The following is a 26,631-nucleotide window of genomic DNA, read 5'->3' as shown; positions in this document are numbered from 1 at the left end:
TGTGGAGGGTGAAGGTTTCATTGATTTTGTTCGTGAATGTAATGAATAAAAACTCCATAATCTTCGGGAAGAAGGAGGCCGGAACCGGCAGACAATCAAATCAAACTTTAATTACAAAATAAAGACTAAACAGCGCGTCAGCCCCTCACGAAAGACTGACGCGCACAAATAAAAACCAAATACAAAATAAAGTCCAGGCCTGGTCCTCTCTCCTCCTTCACTGTCGTCGCTCCAGTTTTATATCCTTCCATCTCCTCCGTGGGACTCGAGACCGGTGGGTCGAGCAGGTGTCGCTCATCTCCAATCACTCCACCGGCCTCGCTCTGTTCCCACGTCTCTCGGCCCCGCCCCACTCGTCACAGTGAACTCGAGCCGAGATACATTATACCTAGCCGAACCACCGTAACTAAGAACATTGCGAAAATATGACACTAGTCATGAAAAAATGCGTCAGATTTTGAATGGCAAAAACGTTGCTCTGACTACCGACGGATGGAGTTCCCTCGCTACAGAGGCATATATCACAGTGACAGCACACGTCATTTCAGAAACTTGGGAATTCCACGGTTTTGTACTGCAAACGAAGCAACTGAGAGGTAGCCATACAGCTGAGAATGTTGCCGAGTGCATCACGGGCATATTGAGGGATTTCGCGATACACCGTGATTCAGTTGTTGCATTCACTACTGATAATAGCACCTAATTATGTTAATGCAGTGGAGCAGCACCTAGGTGATGTTAATATACCATGTCTGGCCCACACAATCAACTTGGCTGTACGCAAAGGGTTAGACGTCAGAGCCATAAACACAACTCTGGCAAGGCTAAGAAAAACTGCCTCTCATTTTCACAGATCCACTACAGACAGCAGCCTCTTGGAGGATAAGCAACTTATGCTAGGTCTAAAGCCAGATAAACTAATCAATGATTGTTTGACAAGCTGGAACTCTACCTACTAGTGTTGTCAAAAGACCAGGTACTTCGGTACCAAGTTGGTACTAAAAAAATTTAAATGTGACGGAACCAGGTTTCTTTAAGTACCGGTAGTACCGAGGCCCCGTTCAAACCCGGTTCAGCGCTATGATTTCAGCGAAGCAGAAAGCGAGGACTGAATCTCAAAATCCAGTCATGAAAATGAAACTTACATTTTAATATGGACAGTCAAAGTTATTGTCAAAGTTAGCATAAATTAATCAAATCAAATCTCCATATGGACCAGTATCTGTACATGTTAAGCCGCAAAAGTTGTTTGAAATGAATCCTTGTTCTGCGCGTCTCTGTGTGAATTAATGAATGGCAGAGACGTGCGGGTTTGTTTACTACATAGACTGAAGCACATGACGCTTGCATTAATTTCATCATCTGAGCTTCAGAGTTCTCTCTCCATCAAGCGATCTGAACTTTTCAGTTCATCTCAATGGACGCACAGCACACCTGTTTTTGATACTCTGTAAACTCTTTGTGAAGGCGCATGACTCACCATCGCTTTACTGATAGCGCTGTTTCTCACACATGCAAAGAGAGAGAGAGAGAGAGAGAGAGAGTGTCTTACCATGCTGAATCGACACGCTATATGTAAACCATTCTTTGTTGTCTTCTCCTGTCAAAATAATAGAGTTCATTTAGAATTATTCATATTAATTTTCGAACAAGCAGAAGACATACCGGTTTCTCCGGTAGTGGGCGGAGCTAATGCGCAAATGGCAATTTCATTGGCTGGCACTAATCTAGTACCGTCCCTGTTTTGATTTCAGCAAATCAGTTTGACCGAACGCAGACAACGTGATTAATATTCATGAACCCAGCAGCTCATCAATTCATAGTGCATGGTATATACATTAGTATGATAGTAGAATTAGTAGTAGTATTATCTTTTAATAATAATTAATATGATCTATTACTATTTTTTTTTACAGAAACCCTCAATGACCAAAAATATCTTAAGCATCACCACCAGTCTTAAGTTCAGTTAAAATGACAAATATGCATTCATTAGGCCTAAAAGTTAATTTTTAAGGCATTGTGCTAGAAATATTACTATTATTTAGTAAAATGTATGTGATACTGCTACTACTGTTGAAAAAATTTATAAAACTTTATTTTTTAAAGAAATAAATCACAATATTTCTTCCATGTTTTAATTTTAATAGCAAATCCCCTTTATTTACCAAAAATAAAATGTGTTTAAATTTCATAAATTAAAAGACAAATTAAAACAATTTCATTTGGGTGAAACTTGTTTACTGTTTTTCATAATTATATAACTTGTAGAAAAACTTTAAACACAATTGTAAATAAGTATAAAGAATGGCATTGGTTTTATTTTTAGTGCTAAAAAGTTTTTTTTTAATTAGCATATTTTTGTATTTTGCTTTGGTAACGAAATTGGTGCCGAGAATCGTGGATTTTCACTGGTATCGGTACCGAATACTGAAATTTTGGTACCGTGACAACACTACTACCTACGATATGATTTGTAGGGCATCTGAGCAACAAGCAGCCATGATATTTGACAAAAAAATGTCTAATCTAGAACTGACCACAACTGAGTGGCACCTGGCTGAACAGGTGCGAGAGACACTTAAACCTTTCAAAGTCGCCACCCAAGCGTTGTCCACATGCAAATACCCCACATCCTCAGCTGTAATGCCTTTGCAACATATTCTTTTGTCTCAAGTTCAAAAAATTAGGTCAGAGTCAGATGAGAGGTCTTGCTTGAGGGAAATGGCATCTAAAATTGAGGCAGATTTGAGCAAACGCTATGACCCCAAAAAGGAAGCGACATTTATGCTTTTGAATAAAGCATCTTACCTGGATCCTCAGTTTCATCGTTTAATCCATATAAATGAGGAACAGAAGCAACAGTTGCACGCAAACCTTAGAGAGGAATGGTCACTGCAGTCTGACAATGACGAACCCGTGGAGGCGAAGCCATGCAGCTAGAGTTCAAGCACGGGAAAGACTGCCTTAACAGCAATGGGGAATCTGTTTGGAGACATCTACTAAAGGGGGTACGAAAGACCTAATGACGTCGAAAGCGACCTCTTACAGGAGATGATGCGTTATGAAAAGGAGCCACCATTGCCAGCTGACAGCGACCCGCTTTTGTGGTGGAAGATTGGCAGTACGAAATACCCCCACCTTACGCAGCTGGCAATGAAGTACCCGAGTGTCCCTGGAACATCAGTGCGGTCGGAGCGCGTCTTCTCAACAGCTGGACATATAGTCAACAAAAAAACGCTCTGCTCTGGACCCCGAAAATGTCGATCGACTTGTTTTCTTGTCCAATAATTTGTAATGGGCCTAGCATTTTTGTGCATTTCATCATGTGTCGGTTACGTTCAATAAAAAAACACATGGCCTGTTCTCAACTTAAAGTAAGTCCATTTAAAGTTTCGGATTTGAATAGTTGTTTAAAATGGATTGAATCATTATTTAAAATAATTGCCTAAATCATAAACGCAGCCGGGTTGAAGCCTGCATTAATGTTTTTATTTTATGTTTTTCATTTATGTTATGGCAGCAGTCCATTCTGCATATATTTTTTTTCGAGAATGTTGCACTCCTGTTGCGGTTTGTTATTCTGCACGAAACTTCATGCCAATAAATAATAATGCTTAAATATTGCTGACTTGTGTGTTTCCAGCGCTCTCTTTACGTTTGTCCGTTATTTGGCGTTGAAAATGGAAAAGTCCATTTTTTTTAGAGATGAAAAATCGATTACACAATCGATTCAATGAACACTTATGTCTTAAAAATCGAAAATGATTTTTTCACAAAAGTTACAGCCCTACTGTTCATGTCCAGAAAGGTAAGAAAAACATCATCAAAGTAGTCCATGTGACATCAGAGGGTCAGTTAGAATTTGTTGAAGCATCGAAAATACATTTTGGTCCAAAAATGACAAAAACTACGACTTTATTCAGCATTGTCTTCTCTTCCAGGTCTGTTGTGAGTGCGTTAACAACAGTGTAGTGATATCCAGTTCGAGAGCGAATCACTCAATGTAACCGGATCTTCTTGAACCAGTTCACCAAATCGAAATGAATCGTTGAAATGGTTCGCATCTCCAATAAGCATTAATCCACAAATGACTTAAGCTGTTAACTTTTTTTAATGTGGCTGATACTCCCTCTGAGTTACAACAAACCAATATCCCGGAGTAATTCATTTACTCAAACAGTACACTGACTAAACTGCTGTGAAGAGAAAACTGAAGATGAACACCGAGCCGAGCCAGATAACAAACGAAAGACTGACTCGTTCTCGAGTCAAGATCCGGTTGCATCAGTTTTCGAGTCACCTGTAGTTCTTTCGGACAGTTCGATTCAATAAACCGGTTGAAGAAAACAGTTCACCGGTTCTTTTGCGCTCGACGTAATAACGTCATTGGCGATGATTGCCCTTGATGCAAGCCTTCGGTTTACCCACGCTCATAACATTAGCACAGAATCAGTTCAGAATCAATCACCAAAAGAACCAGTTCGGTTCAGACGCTCTGTGTGTCAGTCTGCTTCACACGGAATCACACATGCGCAGTATCATCAGCTCCTCGGTTTTTGAATCGGACGCATATGACAGAAACGGATCTTGACTCGAGAATGAGTCAATCTTTCATTCGTTATCTGGCTCGGCTCGGTGTTCATCTTCAGTTCTCTCTTCACAGCAGTTCAGTCAGTGTACTGTTTGAGTAAATGAATTACTCCGGGATATTGGTTTGTTTTACATTTACATTTAATCATTTAGCAGACGCTTTTATCCAAAGCGACTTACAAATGAAAGTTTTTAACTCAGAGGGAGTGTCCGCCACATTAAAAAAGTTAACAGCTTAAGTCATTTGTGGATTAAAGCATATTGGAGAAGCGAACTGTTTCAAATGATTCAGTTCGATTTGCTGAACTGGTTCAAGAAGATCCAGTTACATCAAGTGATTCGTTCGCGAACCGGATATCACTACACTGCAGTGAACGCGCTCACAACAGACCCGGAAGAGAAGACAATGCTGTATAAAGTTGTAGTTTTTGGACCAAAATGTATTTTCGATGCTTCAACAAATTCTAACTGACCCTCTGATGTCACATTAGGGCTGTCAACGAATATTCTAAATTCGAATATGTATTCGAATAGTAAAAAAAAAAACGAATTTCGAAGGTGAAAATTAATATCCGGAAAAAAAAAAATGTGGAAAAAAAGGCCCGTAGTAGAGGCGTGGTCGACTGCTTTGCGAGTGGGTGCGCTAGCGCGCCTGAGGGTTCAGGGACGGGTCACAGCCTCACAGGAGTCGCACTGTCTGGCACAGCATCACTGCTGAATAGGGCTGGGACAACGCGTCGAGGTCATCGATGACGTCGACGCAAAAAATACGTAGATGCAAAATATGCGCATTGATTCGTCAACCTGTTTTTATTTCTCTAAAAAACGTTTGCAAAACGTTTACCTTATGTGCGCTGAATATACGCGATGGCCGGATCAACATTCTGTCCTACGTTATATAACCAATCCAGGGGTTTTTCTGCATTGATCTTTTTATTTGGCGGCTGTCAAAGCCTTATTTGATCGGTGAGTGATGTAGAATAGAATGACTGTGCTGCGTCTGACAGGGCGCGTACGAGAGAGAGCCCCGGCTGTGCGCGCGCAGTCTTCAAACAACACGAGCGCTTCTTGCTCTCTCTCTCCCTCGTGCATATTAATCAAAATCATTAAACACGATAGAAAAAGGGCGAAACACCCAAGTTTCACGCGCGCTCGCGCACTCACAGTCTTCAAACTACACGAGCGCTGTCTTGCGCTCTCGCTCTCTCTCTCTCTCTCTCTCTCTTCCCTAAAGTTTACATTGGTTACTGTATTCTTTCAATTGCTCTAAACAAGTATTTTGGGTGAACTTTTTTATTGAATGCTAGACATCAAGTTGTTGTTATTTTCATCTGAAAGAAGAACTTTTTTTCAGTAAGCTAGGCCCTATGTGTTCAGTAAGCTTGTTTCAGTAAGCTATGTGTTTTCAAGGCTTCAAGGTTTTATTGAATGCTATCTCTATACAAGTGCAAAGTAATGCATTCTTAGTCAGTCTTTTATTTTGTAATTTTAAGAGCAATAAACATATATTGCAATGTTAAGGAATTCATGTTTTTTTCATTCAGATATGTAAATCAACATGTATAAATTGTTAGTAGTCAATTAATGGGGAGATAATCGAAATCGAATCGGTCTGAAAAAATTACTTGTTAGATTAATCGATGCATCGGAAAAATAATCGTTAATCGTTTAAAAAATAATCGTTTATCCCAGCCCTACTGCTGAAAGTTGACGCGTCTTCATGGAAGATGCCAGCAAGTGCAGAGCCCAACTCGACCGCAGCAGAGAAAATGAGGTAAAATTGTTGACCCGCGAGATAAAGTTGTATGCAACCTATTTAAGATACAGTTAGCATACCATTCGACCACTAGCAACATGAGGACACATCTCAAAAATGCACACACAAATGAGCATGGCATAATGTGTGGAACTCCAGCTAAACAGCCACGTCTTGACACTTAACGTTACTTTGCATCGCTCGCCGCAAGCACTTTGTCTGCAACACGACAAGAGGCCATAACGGATAAAATAATTTCGTTCATTTGTAAGGACATGAGACCGATCAGTATCGCGGATGGGGCACGCTTCGGGGAGTTCTGTCAAGCAATGGATCCGAGGTTTGATTATTTATTGTTTCATGTCAAGGAAAAGTTCCATGTTTACCACAGCACAGCTTGCTCGGAGCATTCAATGTCAGTTCTATATGCTGTAAAACTTCAATTAATATTAATAATATTTGTTTCAATCACTGAATGAAGCCTGCTATATTTGGGACAACAGTCGCGACCTTAAATTGCTTGCACAAAAATGTGTTTGTTCATTTAAACCATTATGCGCAGAGAACGTGAGGGTGAGAGAGCGTGAGGTCTGCAGTCTTGGCCATTAGTTGATTTCCTTGTTTTTGTGTAGGTAATACGTTGTCATATATGTTTAAACTTAAATAGACTATCTATTGCCTGTTATTGACGTAATGCGCGTCATTGACAACATGCGCAACCAGATGTTCGAATATTCGTGTATTTTTTAGAGGGAATATTCGAACGTCAATTATGAGCAATTTTAACAGCCCTATGTCACATGGACTACTTTAAAGATGTTTTTATGACCTTTCTGGACATGGACAGTATACCGTACACACAGTTTCAATTGAGGGACTGAGAGCTCTCGGACTTAATCTAAAATATCTTAAACTGTGTTCCGAAGATGAACGGAGGTCTTACAGGTTTGGAACGACATGAGGGTGAGTCATTAATGACATAATTTTAATATATGGGTGAACTAACCCTTTAACTGCTCTTTCCTCTCCACTGAAATGTTTGTTGTGTTTATTTTGTCACTGAGAAAAACACACTGGACGTATTCACATATTCATCTAAATGCAGCTCTGGGCAGTGTGGATGGTGTTGGGATGTTTGCTAACAGTTTTTTGAACCTCTTTATACCCCTGAGCAAAGAACACGTATATCAGGGCCTTTACTTTGCCTCTGCAGTGAAAGCTTACTAAACTAATGTGACATAGTTTGAAAGGTGAACTTCCCAATAAATCCCAGTTAATGTGTTTAAGCTGAAACCTCACAGTCACCCCACTTTTTCTGTGTTAAAAGCAGACTATACAGCAGTCATATTCCTGAGGGACAAACAAATAACTTCCTCAATGCATTAATCAAACTTGACACACATTCTGCCAAGAACAATCATGTGTTGAGGTTAGAGTCGTGCCAGCAACTCTTTGATAAGGTTTCCACAAGAACAAGCCACAATATGAAGAACTTCACAGGACTTCTAATCATTACTTTCCAAAATAATTAAAATGAGAACATAAGAACTCTCAGAACTTAGAATTCACTCAGGTCTGTTAAACTGTTCTTACCTTGCATAAAAACAGATTATGTTAATCCTTTTTTATTGTTTGGAAGACTGAAAGAGTTTTTAAAAGCAGGACTGACCGGAAAACAAACCGCTTTTACTTTCTTCATCATGACAGGCCTTTCATCTGGGCAGAGAGCCACCCCAAATCTCGTCCTGATCTGAAGTCTTATATGACCCCCCGCCTCCCTCTCACTGGATGGATGTCTGGCCTTCTTCAGAACTGACTAAATATTTTGCATCCATGCCAGTATTGGCCTCTTGTCCAGACAATGCTGGCTTCGGCCAATCACACATCAATTTATTCTGTTTAGATAGCCTGAAACAAATATCTTTGCTGATACAGATTTTCTTATCGTGAGAGAACCAATGTTAGGTAAAGCAGTTACTGCATAAGGACCATGCCATTTATCAGGCACTCTACAGTGGAAAAATTATTCCTGTTATCCAGTATCCTACAAACAACCCAGCTTCAGAAAGCATGAGGAGAAGTATATGCATGGAATGTTTTTTTTTATTAGAAAAACCCCTTATGGAAACATGACTGGAGCGATACGAGTTCGACAGCTTGTGGCAGGGTTCCAGTTTTAGCGTTCTCTATGGTTCAGTCTCATTCACTAGATTCCAGCTGTCAAATGTAACAATTCTGTCCATGGGGTTACGCACCTGGCAGGAGCAACTACGTGCAACAAGGGAGGAACCTATGTTATCCTATTTTGTCAGAACAGCAGGTGTTTGTTATGTTTGGTAGCAAATATTGGCTTTTGGTTTTGTTATTTAGTTGATTTATTTTAGTCTCTTGACCCCGAGCACTTTACATAAAAAGGTTAAAATGACATTTTAAAGTCTTTTACAACAAATAATCAATAGAGGTGCTTACCCTTCAGAACATGTTGGTCTTCGACTTCAGTAGATCAAACTAAATAAGATATGAGCCATTTTATATTTTTTATATATTTTTTTTAAACCTATCTAAACAGTTAAGCAGTTATTTTAAAGCAGTTATTTACAACTAAGCCTTTATTAATAATATTTAAAAAATAAAAAAATTATAATACTAATATGAAAACAAAATTACAATTGTTTAGCCATAAACCTGGTCTATTTGTGTATGACTGGCATATGCATCACATTAAGTTAATGTTAAATCTGCCTAATTTAATTGGATGGAAATTTTATATGCAATTCAAATACATAAATATTACATTTAGACACAAGTATGTTTGTGAGGCTAGTTTGGGAAAAACTTATTTATCATATTTGTATAGCCTTTATTTTACTGTAACTTAAAGGTATAGTTCACCAAAAAATGAAAATTACCCCATGATTTACTCATCCTCAAGCCATTCTAGGTGTATAGGACTTTCTTCTTTCAGATGAATACAGAGTTACATTAAAAATATACTGGGTCTTCCAAGCTTTATAAATGACAGTGAATGGGGTTTAAGATTTTGAAGTCCAAACAGCTGCATCCATGCATCATAAAAAGTGCTCCACACGACTCCAGGGGTTTAATAAAGGCCTCCAAACCAATGCATTTTTGTAAGAAAAAATATCCATACTTAAAACTTTATGAACTAATCTCTAGCTTTCACTAACTGTCGAATGATAGATATTTTTTCTTACACAAACCCATCGATTGGCTTCAAAAGGCCTTTATCAACATCCAGAGCTGTGTGGAACACTTTTTATGTTAAATGTAGTCAACAAATATTGAAGAAAATGAAATGTGATTGTTTGCTTGTTTTTTAAAGAAAGTTTCCAAATTATTTCACTTTACAATTTCAAGTAATGTGGTAATAGACTCTGAAAAATGTGCAACAAATATTTTGTTTTGTAATAACTACAATTCATTTGAGAGCATCTGCCAAACCAATAATTGTAAATGTATCTATTATGCCACATCTTTCTGATTGTTGTTATGATTTTGTTACAGACAAGAAGGTCAAAATACAGACATGTTATTTAAAACTAACTACTTTTCATGCAAGTGTAATTTTATGCTGGACAATGGTTTAATCAAACATTTATAATGTGTCTCATAATGAAAAACATTAGATTTACAGTTTTAAAAAGTCTTGGGAATGAGAATAAGATTTGTTACACCCATCTGATGTAAGCAGTGAAAAATGGGATCTTCAGTTCTTAACCTCTGATAAGGAATGCTTGGAATGGACCGTCCATCACTTCACCAATGTTGCCATACTGAGAAACAATGCCCATCATGTTACAGCTGCTTACGTCCAACACCCATAAGACCCCAAAAATGCTTTGTTGTTGTCAGACAGTAAATGGCTCTTAGCAGCACCACTGAGTGACAATAGAGAGGCCAGTTCCCACAATTCAACTGAACCACAGGGGGACCGTAAATCTGTTCAGCAAACTGCACACTTAACAATGATTGCTGATAGGCTCCTTCACTCAGAGCTCAGCGTGAACCTATTCAAATCTCAAGACTCAACTAAATGGACACGACGTCTAAAGTGAAAATCTTGCAGATTTGTTAACTGATTCTTACATTTCAATAGTGAACCTTCAACAATCCATGTCGCTTTCCTATTCAGCCTACGGTTAATAATAAACTCTCAACTGACAGAAAGCAGCAGACATTACAAGTCATATTCTTCAAAGTTTAACACTTAATCAAGGAGAAATTACTTAAAAAACCTTTAGGTTACTTACTGAATTCCTTGTAAATCCACCTCAGAACCTTCGAATGATCCCTGGGCCCCTAAAAACTAAGTCCACTGCAGATTTTCTTGTGTAAGAGTCACATGTGAGATTTAGTGTGGATGCAGCCACTGGGCTGCTGTAAGCCTGGAGGCAGGTTCAGGCCGTTAAGGAGCATTCAATGACCCTGATGTCTTAGTAGGACTTGATGCTGTTCTGGCACAAGGCAGAGAGAGGTGGAGCCGAGCGCTTTATAATCTCCTGTTGAATTTCACATAGGGACGTCTCAACAAACCCCAGGATGCCCTCTCCGATCACTTATCTTAGTTCACTGGCTTGTGCACTTCTGTGTTTGGCTGTGTGCTTGCAGCATGTGTATACAAAGACTGTGCATGAGGCAAAAACTAGAAGAGAGAGCCAGAGATCAGACACTATTTGTACTGTATGTTTATACTCCAGCTGAAAAGGCAGAGTAAAAGTCTGTTTTAGCCCTCGGGTTCTGTGGAGACTGACTTTCAAGGGATAGTTAACCCTAATATGACAATTCTGCTTTCATTTCAGGGCTCTAGAGTGTGACCAATTTGGCTGCACGTGCGACCTAATTTATCAATGGTGCGCCAAAAAAAAAAAAAAATCAGAGGTCCCACTGGTGCGACCAGCCATTCGAGGGGAGGAAAAAAAAAAGTCTCCACGACTCTGAAAGTCTTCCTGTGGTTCAACAACAGACACTACAGCCCTGCATCAAGAGTGGCTTGATGGTGTTTAGTGTCCTGCCAGCAGCAGCGCAGCTGAACAGTTCTGCATTCAAATACATGTGATAGGCTTAAGCTTGCTGCAAAGCACTGGCAAAAGTAAATACCATAAATGTGACAGGGGGAAATAGTAAGGAGATATTTGAATTATTTACTAATAAATTTTTTCGGAGTTTGCTGAGTCTGTGTCGCAAGGATGAAGTGGTTGATCCTGGCTCGCCATCTCATTAGACGCTAGGGCTGTGTATTGCCAAGAATCTGGTGATACTATACGTATCACGATACAGGGGTTCCGGTACGATGTTGCGATACTATCAGCAAGGCGATATATTGGGATATTTCTTATTTTAGGAATAGGATATATTTTTTAGGAAAGCTGTCATTAAGAACACAATTCAAGTTTATTTGTATAGCGGTTAGGGTTAGACAACAGAAAATTACGTTTCTACAATATTTAGTAGTCGCTTATCAGTTATGACTGTCAGTTTATGTACATATGGCAGAAATGTATGGAAAAATCAATTAAAGATGTAATCAAACAGATGTTGAACACTATTAACAGGAATTATTATATGGTGCAATCAAACTTATAGCAAAATTTGGTAGTTCTGTATGTTGTAAGAACACACCACTATAAACAAACCTTAGTAATAAAATGTAAATTAAAAAAAGTGCTTGAAGGAGATATACATACATACTGTACATCCTACTTAACAGGTTTACAGCTTAAGTTTACAATTGTAACATACAATGTCATAACATTTTGTTTTGAACAAAAAATTACATCTGCTTAACCCTCTGGAGTCTAAGGGTATTTTTGGGGCCTGGAGAAGTTTTGTCATGCCCTGACATTTGTGCTTTTTTCAGTTTCTTATAAATATCTAAATGGGTAAAGCCTAATCTCACTGTAATCAGCACAAACTGGGCTGTAATAATATGTGAAATTATTGTACGTACATGATTGTGTTTTTGAGAAAAAAAATGTTATGCGTGGTTAGTGAAAAACTAAAAATGTTAAAACACTTGAATAAGGCAAAAAAACACAGAAAGAACAATGGTTCCCGGGATTTTTGAGAACTGGAGCTTGTAGCCTAGAATTTTTCTTTCTAAATGATGTGAAAATAATACAATTTAAAAGAAATATCTCAATTTATTTTTTTTTGTCTGTGCTCTATTTTAAACCAGAGGAAACCATTTGAACTACTATCCAAAAAAAGATGCCAATTAATAATTTTTAAAAAATTAAGTAAAAACAGAAGTTCCGGTCAGGTTTTACCTTTGTGAATGAGATGCAAATGTCACTCTCTAACAGCAGGTGCCACTACTGGAACACCTAGCATTTAAAGGCTGCGTGCACGGATCCAATATAATAATGCACATAATATTTTATTTCTCCACTGTATACATTCACTTAAGACATAACTGACTGTGTTTACAAGAATACTCGCAGAGACAATTTTTTTGAAATATTTTTGTCTATGTGTTCATTCAGAAGCAAGGATACATGAAAGACAAATCAGTTCTGTTTAAGCGCATTTTCTGAAAGGCTGCTGTCAGCGCATGCTTAGAATGAGTGCGCACAAGCTCCAAATGCGCACAAATGGTTTAAAACATTTAGAAACAAGTGCAAACAATCAACTACGATCTGTTTCACGCCTACAAGGGAGTGAGCAATGCGAATCAAGTTAGGAATTTTACATCAATATTCAAAATAGCCCGTCGGGCAGGGGGGTGATAAATTTTGGAGCCTGACTAAATAACACAATCACCCCAGGATGTCGGGCTAGCGATTTTACGAGCCCTGCACCATTTGTTTCCACACTGGTTTCGTTAAACAAAACAAATGATTCTTTTAAAAGATTGACTCAAAAGAGTTATCGGTTCACAAATCGTACCATGAACTTCATCACAGAGCCAAAGATGATATTTTATTGAACATTACGAATGAATAAAGATAAACTTTATAAACTTTTCATGCATGATTCATTTGGATCTGTTAACTGAATGCAAAGTGTGAGTTCTAGAAGAATGTTTGTGTCGTGATGAGCATATATGCATGCTCACTAGGAGTTGCTAAATGAACAGGCTGCTGCACGCAGTATTTTTGTTTCAAGAATCAGTCGCGGTATTGGTTGAAATCCCCAAACAGTTTACTTAAATATTAAATTAATAAATGACATCAAAATAAAAGTATTTACTGGTAATCTAAAATACTTTTCGGATGTAACTGTAATCTGATTACCCCTTATTTCAAATGTAATTATAAGGAAATATAGTTACACATATTTTGTATTTTAATTACGTAATGCCGTTACATGTATTTCGTTACTCCCCAGCCCTGAATATAGCACACATTTATCTGGATCTAACGTTTAAACATTGTTATAACCTTGAACTGTTTTATTACTATAGATTTTATTTTAGGCAAGTCGTGATGGATTGAGAAGGCTTAATTGATCAAACATAGGCTCACTGTCTGCCGCTGCTTGTTTTTAAACTAAAACTTATATTTAACAAACAAAAATGTTCCAAACGTTTTTTTATATTAACTTGATTAAAAATAAAAAACGAAATAAAGTCACTTTGCTATTACATAAAAAACTGAACTATTTTAATAGCTGAAACAGTAGTATAAGCGGTTTAGGGACTGTTTAGCTGTTCAAATCAGACACTAGAGCATCCCTTCATTTAGACACAGTGGAAGATGTGATAAGATTTTGATGCTAGAAAGAGTGTGTGTGGCCAGCTGGTTTAGCCAAGACCAAAGATCAAGAAGGCCAAAATACAAAAGTTGGCCATCCAAGTTGCATGTGACTGCAATGGAGGATAGTCCATAAGACATTGAGCCATGAGATGTTCAGTTTAAAGAGCTTAAAACATGTCATTTGGATTTTCTTTTTATTTCATCTATCTATCTTGAGAAGTTTAAATTTCAGCTCAGTGAAACACTTCAAGCACCAACACTTTTTCCAGTAAGTTACCTTTCCTGTAGAATTGTGCTTCAATAAAGAATGTTATGCTGACCAGATTGTTAGTTAATCATTTAGGCTACAAGTCAATATTGCCTATATGGACAGCGATGTAAAAAAAAAAGTGAACTTGTAAACCTGAAGTGTTAAATGTGATGCGGTTGAAAATTTGGGTGCACCTAACTTTTGTGCTGGTGTGTGCTTAGGCACACAAGTCCAACAAGTGCAAAAAGTGCAAAAAGTTAGTCTAGAGCCCTGCATTTACAAACCCTATGCTGATGACTTTCTAGATGTGTTTGCCTTGTAACATGCTGCATTTTGTACTCCCTATCCTTGCACATTTCTGTACATTTGGCAACTGAAATGCCTTGTTTCGTCATTGATTATTTTTTATTAGTTTTACCATTTTTACCAGCTATTATATATTTAATCCACAATCTAAGCAGCTGACCAGGTAAACATTTATATGCAAGTTGTATCCTGCATATAATGTTGTATATAACCAAAAAAAAAGTCTTGACCTAACCCAACAAAATTGGAGCTCAATCACTTGACAATGGTGAGTAAATGATGACAGAACTTTCATTTTTGGGCAAACTATCCAATTGAGATTAATAATGAAAGTAATTTTGAAATTAACCTCTAATTCTCTCTTAAAGTTCTATTAGAATGATCCTCTGACCTATTTAAAACCTTTAAGACAGATATCATTACAGTTTTATGCCTTTGGTCTACCACAAATTAGTCACACACATGCACATGGACTCATATGCAACGCAAAACTCTTTTTTTAGGAGTGGATAGCTACAGTCTCCAAAAACGTTTTGTTTTCTAGCTGGGATTGCAGCAACACCAAGTAGATGTGTGATTAATGTTATCGCAAATGAGTGATTGATGTTATCAACTTGACATTTTGCTAGAAGCCATTCTCGTATGATTTGGCAAAGTCATGCCGCATCATCCTGATGCTTCAAACGTTAAGTATGCTTTTTGAGCTATTAAAGGGGCCTCTGGGTAAAAACAGAAGGGTTAAGAGCAGAGAACATCTGAATTTCTTCCAGCACTATAAAGCTACAAGCGCACAGTGACAGAGTGAATCTGGAACTTATTAGGAAGAAATGAGGTTCTCTGTTAGATGCTGTTATCTCATCCTGTTTCTCATGATGTCACACTGAAACTTTCACCCCAAACCCTGTTCTGCAGCCTCACGACAGAAAGATCATGTTACTCACTGGAATTATAACAAAGCCCAAGTAGAAGTGCAATGCCTAAATACTCGTGTTATCATCCAAAATCCATCTATTCAAGGCACATATTATATACATAAAAAAAATTTGGAAATTCTGTTTTTAAATGTTTTTAATAAAGTCTCTAACGTTCACCAGTGCTGCTTTTATGTGCTCAGCAAAAACACTAATATTGCGAAATAGTATTACAGTTGCTTTTTTATTTGCAATAGCCTACATTTTAAAATGTAATTTATTCATGTGCTACAAAGTTGAATTTATAATCATCATTAGTCTTCAGTGTCACATGATCCTTCAGAAATCATACTAATAAGCTGATTTGCTGCTTATGAAACATTTCTTCTTATGTTGAAGACAGCTACCTAATATTTACGCAAAAACCATGATATGCAAATGTTTGGGGTATGCGTGTGAATGTTTTTAATAGAAATTACAGGGATTATACAGCATATATGCATTAAATTGATCAAAATAGTGACAGTAAAAACTTATGACCACAATAGTACAATAGCAGCACATGAAATTAATAACACTGATAATAAGAACCATTTTTAATAACAATATTAAGCATCAATAATGGAGCAACAAATATTAGAATGATTTCTGAAGGATCATGTGACACTGAAAACTGGAGTAATTATGCTTTGCATAACATAAATTACATTTGATAATATATTCAAATAGAAAACAGTTATTTTAAATTGTAATGTACTGCATATTTGATCAAATAAATGCAGCGTTGGCAAGCAGAAGAGACTTAATCAAAAACATTTCAAAACCATTGTTTCCAAACTTTTGAAAAGTACAGTATATCTAAGGAAAAAAAAACCTTGAACAACTTACTGTTTCCAAACATTCCCATTCGGACCAGGTGCTGCATCGTCAACCACGTTCCTTAATAATGAGTAGTGTATTTTCATTCTTCCTGATAGAATACAGATGCCAAAAGAAGAGCGAGAAAGAGAGATAGAGAGAGAGGGACAGAGAGCAAGCTTAAGTAAGACCGAGTAAGACCATGTCTTGGTTCGTGTTCGATTCCCCTTATTTGGATATGAGGCAAATGGGCCGTGGTAATGGAGGTAATGAAGCAGATACAATCTTACACAGGAGAAACATCTTCAAATCAGACTATCCCAATGACAAACGACAACTGCACTGACTTCATATTTACATTCCTGGTTCTTTGCTTGGCAGGCAACTCTTGCTGAAGTGATTTCTAATCCTGCTTTCATTCTTAAGGCATTTGTAGCACATAATCAGATCGTGCCTGTAAACGCATGAATGCAGATGCCAAACGAGAACACGTGAAACATAATGCACTTACACTTCGAGTAAGAGCAATCAAAAGCAGCCAAGTGTCACGGGCCAACACTAAATTATCACATATATTCAAAAGCCATGCAAATTAGCAGCTGCCCACATAAATTCACTAGTGCTCTTACAACCAAGGATGTAAGACTCGACCGAAAAAGAATCTAAAAAGGAATGAAAGCAGCGTTTCAAAGCTGTAATGACTCCAAGTGTTTAAGCCAGCTCTGACAAAAATTTTGGTTGAAATTAAATAGATGTGTATGAAAATTACAGTTATAGAATATATATATAATACATTACATGCAATGTGTTCGGATAGCTTTTTAATTGGTCAAGCTAATGCAAATGCTGTAAACAAGTCATTCTCTATTATTTGCTTTGTCACATATGCTCTAAACCATTCAGAGATTGAGCAATGACAGAAACGGACAAAAATAATGTAAAAATTTTTTTCCATTTTATTACACTATATAGAAATTATTTCTTATTAATCATTAACTTTTTAACAATTATTTCATTATATTATAAATTAAATCTTGCAATATTAATATTAAACTTTAAAACAATATTTACTTTTTCAAACAAACAATGGGTGCTCGTCACATGACAACATTATCTTATCTTATATGCACCTGCAAATTTTCTGCCGCTCAACCCTTCATTTGACAGATGACAACTCTTGTTTGTGTAATTATCTAATTAGGCTGTGCCACGGCAGAACCGGTGCGTTTCATCAAGGGATTGCGGCGAGATCCCTGTCATTAACCAACACTGCCTGCTGTTGCCATATCAACCTTATAAGCAGAGACCTCAAGTGAATCTCCCTGCAAGACAGCGGGTTACAAACACAATGTGAGCAAAAAATAAAGGAGACAGAAATGACATTCTGTAACCTTACAGAATGAGCTGAATCCATGCCATTAATGCAGATGCTCCTGTTGAATTTTAAAAAAAGGATCAGCCTACATGATAAAATTATGTTCTTAATGAACGTCTGATTAGGTAACATGGCTTAACTCCTTCAGGGGGACAAGAATGAATGGCAAACTAGCAACCATGATTTCCTGAGCGTTTGGTGAGTAAGTGACAAGAGTTCATTTCACAAGCGGTAACTGTGTCACAATACATGAACAAAGCAGAAAGACCTGGAATATATTCTCTCTAGGTTCAGAGCACTGCCAGTTACTGGAGTTGTATAACACTGCCTCCAAGTGGCACAGCTCACTGGGAGCCGAAACGCATGGGGATCAATGATCTGTTACCTATAGTTTAGATCCAGCATATCCAGACACAGTAGACTGAATTAATGTGATGATTCTAGTCATTCATTGTTTCCAAAATAACAACAAATAAAATTGTTTAATGGCCAAGTCAGAGCAGCTATTGAAGGAGAAGCAACAAGTGTTCAACAAACATGAACTTCTTTAGTACTGTACAGAAAACATCCCAGAATTCACCTGAAATCAATTTATCATATTAGCACTCTCACTTCCATCTTCCTGAAGTCAGTGGGGTGTTTGAACGGTTTTTGGTTAACAAGGTCTGTATTGTAGGTATTTAAAAATAATTAAGCATTATTTAAATTATTTTTAAAACACATCTATACTCACTAGATCAGGGGTCTCCAACCCTGCTCCTGGAGAGCTACTGTCCTGCAGATTTCAGCTCCAACCCCAATCAAACACACCTGAACCAGTTAATCAATGTGTTCAGGGCTACTTGATAATTACAGACAGGTGTGTTGGAGCAGGGTTGGAACTGAAGTCTGCAGGATGGTAGCTCTCCAGGAGCAGGGTTGGAGATGCCTGCACTAGATGCTTTCACAGCTTCATTGTTCATGATTATACTCTTGTAAACTCAAACTTTCAGGGAAAGTGTTTATAGGACCAAAAGAGAATTGTCAGAAATTTAATGGTGAGAACACTGAAGTCATGCAACTGCAGTTTGGTTAGTTTTAGGGCTGTGGAATTAATCACATTTGATTATCATGCACATCTCGTCCTCGTGATTAGTAGTAAATCACCATCACCTGTCTCAGATTGAGCAGCTTTCACTAGACAAGGACGTAGTTTACTGACAATTGGGCAAAATCACCCTCATAATCACATTCGATTTCGAACACAATGTTGCCTAGCTTGTCAGTGAACTATGAATCTGTGTAGTGATAGCCACTAAATCCGAGACAGGTGATGGTGATTTACTAATAATCATAAGACCGGCTATACTAACGAGATGCGCATCATATTCAAATGTGATCAATTGCACAACCATAGTTAGTTTAAACTTTAAAGCCTATGTTTAGCCTTTTACTTCTGAAGCAGTTAGGCTTCAATGTTCATAAATGTTGTGTTGATTTGTGAAGGTCATTATGGTGAACAAAACTTGTAATAATCTTCTTTTTGGGGGGTTTTTAAATGTGGGAACCAGGGTGATGCAACCCTCCGGGTTGGCCTACAAAAATACATCATCACTAAAGCACTCTATTACTGTAAAATGTAGAGATAATAAAGAATGAGGACATGCAATGTACAAACTATCATTAGCGGAAATGTGCATCACAATGGCGTGTTGACATTGGATGAGGTGTGTGACTGTTCTGTGTCAACTGTACATGACAGGAATGCTGAGAAACAACTCTGGTGTGACATTATACCGGATACATCAGAGAACAAAAAAAATTATTTTCAAATACCACACATAATTGAGTTTTAGGTCCACACTAGGGGGCAGAAATAAGCAACCACATCATAAAGGTTCAGTCAGATAAATGCTAAGATCAGTTAACAGGTTGACAGTAATGTAAGTTATGAACACAGAAAAATACAGTATTTATAGAACAATAAAAATTCCTGGGCTCTAAATAAGTAATCCGATTTAAGCCAAAAAAAAGGAAAAAATATCAATGAAAAATACCAAAAAATAATATTTTGTACATAGGATTTTTTTCATGAAAATTAAACAAATTTTCACCAAAATTAACACTCATTATTTTATGTTGGCATTTAGATTCTCAAAACTGTCAAAAATAATTTTACTACACTGCACAGGATACATTACAATGACAACTTACATTTCATATAAAATTTTATATATTTTTAATATATCATTTACAATTAATTAAAATATACAATATACAATTGTTTTATACAATATTTTACTGCTGTGGCGATATAATACATACAATATATACCAAGTGATTTTACAGAAGACAGAATGTGATGAGGTTTGGTGTAAGAGAACGTACTCTCCCTGAAGTGGAAACATGTGACTTTGGCCTTTCTGGGTGTATGTTTTTCATGACACACACACACACACACACACACACACACACACACACACACACACAGAGTTCATAGCTAGGATTGCTTACCCTCCAAAGAACATAACAAACATGTTCAACTTGATTTCCATCTACGTTCAACTATTACACACAATATATTAGGGGTGGGCAGAAAACGCGGGCGGAATCGTGAAATCCAGTCAAAAAAATTTAATTTACAGTTAAACGCGGAATGTCACAGAATTTGTCAAATTTTGAATGAATTAATCAAAAGAAGGGCACTGCACTCACATCAAATCGCCATATGCACTAATATCTGTAAATATTAAGCCGGAAAAGTCTATTTAAATATGAATCCTGCATGTTGCGCGTGACGCTCGCGGTGATTTCAGTGTCTTTCCTCTCACGAACACATGAGGAACATCTCCAGAACTGCACCGAGAGTAACTTTATGAGCATCTGACCGTTTAATTTGAGTAAAACTAGAGTCATATATCACATCATAGACTGTAGTATCGAATAATCTATTAATATTGTTCAGCAGAATGTACATAGCCTACTACTACTTTTAAAATGAAACGAACATAATTTAAGGAATAATCACACAACATTTCTTCCATGTTTTATTTTTAATAGTAAATCCCTTTTGTTTACCAACAAATAAAGTTTACTTAATTTTCAATAATTAAAAGATAAATTAAATGAATGTTTTATGCCTTCATTAGATTACCAGAAAAATTGTAAATACATATTTCATTTTGATTCAAGGCTATTTTAAGAATGTTTTTTATTTTTTACAAATTAAGTTTTTATGCATTTAAATAATTACACATGCTAAAATACAGAATTAGGTAACAATAAAACATGGTGAAGAAAAAATAAAACATTTCATAGGGCCCTAAACATAATATTTGGCATTATTTTTTTTATTTTTTTGTAGTAGTAGTTTTTGTGGGGGTTATTCTTCCTGTAAAGATATCGAGATATATATTGTATATCGAGATATAGCAAAATATATCGAGATATATTTTTTGCTCCATATCGCCCAGCCCTACAATATATTGATTCTGCTATGATCTATTATGCATCATTTGACAGTGTTTGACACATTTATCTGACCTTTGAGAAAAAAGAAAAAAGAAAAAAACTTGATCAGACAGCACATAGCACGACAAAGGCTAGAAAAAAAAAGACATACTATTGTCTTTCAGTGGAGCAACAGTCTGTATCAGCAGCCTAAAATCTGAGCTGTTGGTCCAGCTGGGACTGAAAGCAGCCTGCCCTGCACATTCCTGGCAGCTCTGAATCACAGAGACAACGGTAAACCACAACTTCCCTGAGTAACACCCTCAACTGCCGGCAAACCTCTGAGGACATTACAAACAACAGGTTAAGACAGAACACTCAGGATAACCACCATCAATCAAGATTAGAGCATTTCAGTATGAACAGTCTGAACACCATCAATTGGGAAACTTGTTTACTTGCAGTTTAGAGTGAATTAGCTGTGCAACTCATTCGCCTTCAGTTATTTCAATGAAATCCTAGTTACTCGATTTAATAATTAGAACATGAATGATGGATTAGCAAAAATGGATGTCACTTTAAATTATCTGCCATCTCCTTTGGGACGTCACTGAATATGTAGCCTTGTATTTGACCTAAGAGTTAGGTATATACATCAAGCTTATTTGCTTTCCCTTGCATTTGTGTGTGTTTGTGTGTGTGTGTGTGTGTGTGTGTGTGTGTGTGTATATACATATACAAACACAAAACCACTTTGAACTTCTGGTTGCTTCTCAGACAGTTCAAGTTAAAATTAGTGATACATCAATACATCTGCCTGACAGATTATCCATAATAAGGCTGATTATCTGCATTGGCTAATAACGGTCCTACAACTGAGCGATTGAGGTTCCTAAGAATTTTAAGTAAATATTAACCTGTATTAAATAGTGCAGTTGATACGGAATTGCAGCTTTGGTATGGTCGCTGTGTGGGACGTCCATGAGATCGTATAGTGTCTAATTTGTCAATTTAGGTTTCAGAAGAATGTTTACGAACACCCGCTTTGAAGCCCTTGAGTTTATGAGTATGAAGTGTAGAAGAAACTCCTCTAAATGGCTCATTGTGTGTCCTGAGTCCTCAGAAACACAAGGCACTTTGAGTGCGATATCATGGCCACTGTGTCCCTCCCCATTGCCTCGTCCTGGGTTTTGATTGGCGTGTCGATGGTTTACTGACACTAGTGTGCTAGTGAGACTTAGACAGGTCTTATCAATACCTGCCAGTATTCAGGATATGATGTGGTTTGGGCTGCTGATTGTGAGACTTTCTAGGTGGTCTCTGTCCATGAGAGAAATAACTATGGGGCTGGTTTGCTTTGCCAAGAATGAGAGGAATGTGTAGAGGTGTATCATTTTGTCACTTGTTTAACTATATCATCGTGGGGTTTTTATATATGGGGGGAAATGGTAGCAGCACTTACTACATGATGATAGCTCCATTGTTTTGACTGAGTCCTTTTACCAGTAATAAGCTTCTTTTTTTTTTTTTTTTTTTTACGTCACTGTAATGCAAATGCAGCTTTACAGCTAAGCAAGCTGAGTGAGGCAATAAGTAAATGTGCTCTCATAAATTGTAATTTCACAGCCTTATGTAACATACAACTTTTAGACAAACAAACTGGTTAAAGATGATCAACAGATGATAATTAAAATTAGAAATAGTGCTGGGCGGTATACCAGTTCATACCGAATAATGGTGTTTATTTTTCTTATGATATGAATTTTTAAAATACCGCAATACCGGTGTCGTTTAAATAATGTTCAGAGCGTGTCTGAGAGCGGTCTCTTTTCACTGCTGCACTGTGGCGAGGACAGCATGAAAGATCCGAAACTGAAGCTGGAGAACTAGTATAACGTGATGACACAGAAGAACTCATCCGCAATATCCACCGCCCGCTGCCATCAGCTCCTGCAACTTTTTTGGATAAACCTTAGCTATGACTTGGAGATGGAGATGACACCAGTGCTGCTGTTAAAGATTGTATTCAAAAGCTTACCAATAATATGTGAAACTACAGCTTCAGAAGAGCTGCCTCACTGTTCTTTTTTCTGTTCATGCTCTTTAAAATCAAAGCTAAATATCTAAGGAAACTCTAGTCCACACTATTACCTTCTTGCATGTTTCATCTTATTTATTTTTAGGCCATTGACAGAACTTTTAGTCATTAGTCATTACCTGTTTGGAGATCTCTGGCCCTGCTGTTCATTCCATCAGGTGTTAATCAGCCAATCACAAGGAAGTGTTTATCTTCCTGTGGCGGGACTGGCGACCTCTATGTGCCTCATTTCCTTTAATACCACAGAGGGCTGTAGTAAATTCCATTTTCAACATATTCTCTCTTTTCACACCAACCCAAACAATATTTTAATAATTAGTTCATGTAAAGTGAAAATCTGTCATTATTTACTAGTCATTCAAAACCCGTACAACTTACTTCTTTTGTAGAAACCATTTAAACATTCATATGAAAAAAAAGGCACAAGCCATGTATAATCTCATTGCTGTTGTATAAACCACAAACAACACTGTGGTTACTGTCCCCTACTTGTGATCTCATAAGCTCGTCTGACTCCTCTGTGGTGTCCATCGAGAGACCAGGGGAGGTCAGAGTTTCAACTCTGCACTTCCTCCCTACTGCGGGCTATAATCAGAAATGGAGACGATTAGCAGATGCCTCTTGCATTCCGTGTAAAGGCCTGCCTTAAAAACACTCCTAAGTGTCAACATTTGAGGCCATGCGCAAACACCAGTAAAGGCTCAAGAACACATTAAAAGAACAAGCTCAGCTTAATTATAAGGAGCAGTCTGTCATTTCATTTAAAGTCCAGAAGGACAGGCAAATATCCCATGGGAAACTTTCTGAAATACATGCTCACTGGTTGACCCCAGCAGTCTCACATCTGAAGATGAAGAGTTGCAGGTTTTTTTTTTTTAACTTTGAGTCCTGGTTTTGTAAGTGGTCATAATTACATGTTCATTGTGGTGGTACAATTTGTATGTATTCTGTGTACTGTTGAATGTTGATAAAGAAGCGCTATAAAGCTTTCCAGTGAAATACTGCTCCCTTAACCCGTTTATGAGGCGACACGCTTGTGCAACAAAAGTATATTTCCCGTCATTCTCTGTGGCAGCCAGAGAATGGGAAAATCCACAGATAAAGCAATTACAAACCTAACATCAATAAATAAATAAATAAAACTGAAAGAAATATGCAACTGCACAAACAAGCCGTCATTTCATCCCTCAAAAAATGATAGTGTGTATATATCTACATAGCCTAGCTGACATGAAAAAAATTACTTGCACCAGAATACAAAACACAAAGTTCCAAAGTTCTTCAAATGCCAATTCATATTCAAATCTGGACAATAAAATAACCTCACGAACACTAAAGACAATGTGAGTGGCCTAATAAAGCAATCCATAAATTATGGCGTAATGAAACCACAGGACGTGCCACATGTCACCACCAGTTTAAGTCCTCAGGGATATGTATGCACTTTCTATAATAGACTTCAGTTCTCTAGAGAATCCTGAAGCAATATTATTGAACCACCAAAAGAGAATCAGGCTGTCTCTCTATCCACTTTTCCTCTTTTTAACCATTCCTTTTTTCTAATATCAGACAAAGCTTGGCCGCTCTCCACTGTGGTTCAGTCTAAAACCACACTGCCGTTGTGACCAATATTGTGGGTCCAAAACAAAACACCAATAACAGATCAGTGGAACACAAAATTGTTTGGTCTATGGAGATGCAATGACTACATGCAGCACACATATTTCTACATGCTTAGACTCAGTGAACTTATTTTTCACCTATAAGGAATGAATAAAAACATGAAGGAGGCAGGGGTTTAGTGCCTCCAAGGGCCAATAAAGTCTAAATGTCTTAAGCTAGTGTAGCGAGAACCAGTGCACGCTCTGAAACAGAGGGTTCCCTGTCCCAGCCAGCGGGAGAAACCAGACAGCACTGGAACGGCCCTTAACACAACAAGCAGTGCTTTAATACAAGTCTACTAGTAAAACGTCTGCCTAAGCATAGACATAATATGCTGCATAATAGATTAGAAGTTTTGCTGAAACAGACAGCTGTCACCCACTAAATCATCTGTTTGAAAAACCTCAAGCTGAAATGTTTTGTGTCTGTATCTTGCACTAACTTGAGTTTTGTGAGCGCCAGGAATTTCCTTTGAAAGAAAGATCTCCTCCTATTTTGCTTGTAATTCATCAAATTACAGGCAAAATTAAGTGCTAGCTGGTGTCCATTTGTTAAATAAACTGGAGCCATTTCAATTACCGCGAAAAATGACAAAATTGGCATGAAGAAAATGCAGCACTGCAGTTTACTCTTGCCATATGGTATTGCAGCACTGCTAATATCATTACCCTGTACAATAAATTGGTTGTGCTATTTCACAGTTGTAATTTACTGTGGATAAAAGCATCTGGTAAATGAGTAAAAAAGAAATGACACATTGTATTAAATGATTCAGGGTCTAGTTGAATTCATTGAAAAAGAAAATATAAAAGAAGTCTGAAATGTACAACAGCAAACAAGTTATATAATATAGAAACCAAAGAATATGAATAAAAGGCTGACGGATAATAAAAGACGTCTGGGATGTTCCACATCATGTCAAAAATCAACAGTAATTTCCTGTTTTCTATTAGCATAAATTCTAAAACATTACTCAGTTCAAGCTTGTAGAAATTCAAGTTTTAAGGTTTAGTGACTTGCTGTTTTGCAAGATCTGATTATATTCTGTAGACATATCTTAGAAAGTGTAACTAGCTGTTTCCTACATTGTTCACTTAGATGTTTCTAAGTGAACCATATGCTAATAGCATGGCTTTTTCAGTGCTACACTATGGCTGCACTATGTGTCGTTTAAGCATCGATATCGCGATCTACGAATCCGCGATTGTCACATCGCAGGATGTGCGATGTAGGCTGTTGTAGTTGATCCATTATTCATTAACTGTACGGGCCAGCTGCTCCCCGGCCCTTGACGAATGTGATTCACGGATTAATTGCACAGCTTAACCATCACAGAGTGAAGGTTTATCATTTGCATGTGTTTTTAAGGCCTGTCAGTTTAACAGGGCGCAAACTGCAGAGATAATTACACAATGCGTGCCGTACACGTCTGATTCGCGAATTAATGATTCCTTTGAACCAATTCAATTTAATGGATGGTTTATACAACTGACCTGTCCAACACTAAACTCACGAGATGTCTGAATTGGTGTATAAAAAAAATCTGTAACACTTTAAAATAATGTTCTATCTATTAAACTATTTAACTACATTATTTAACATTTACTATTACTAAACTGCACTTCTACAACATTGTTAATTTCAACATTTAGGCTATAGCCTTCATTGTTGAAATCAA

The 26,631-nt window shown here is 37.3% G+C and overlaps 1 protein-coding gene across 8 annotated transcripts in view; it reads right to left on the bottom strand.

Moving 5' to 3' along the window:
* Positions 1–26,631, bottom strand: part of LOC132121990 (1-phosphatidylinositol 4,5-bisphosphate phosphodiesterase epsilon-1-like) — a 92,380-nt gene that overhangs the window by 51,509 nt on the left and 14,240 nt on the right. Inside the window, exon 1 of one of the 8 annotated variants that reach the window (XM_059531776.1) lies at positions 16,420–16,496. The exons of the other annotated variants lie outside the window; for them this stretch is intronic. The gene's annotated coding sequence lies outside the window, so the exon portion shown is untranslated. Of the gene's footprint in view, positions 1–16,419; positions 16,497–26,631 lie in introns of those variants that run through there. 8 annotated transcript variants of the gene reach the window in all.

Source organism: Carassius carassius, chromosome 40, assembly GCF_963082965.1.
Source record: "Carassius carassius chromosome 40, fCarCar2.1, whole genome shotgun sequence".
Lineage (NCBI taxonomy): Eukaryota > Metazoa > Chordata > Actinopteri > Cypriniformes > Cyprinidae > Carassius > Carassius carassius.
Note: the sequence above shows the minus strand (reverse complement) of the source record. Positions and strands in the feature narration are given on the sequence as shown.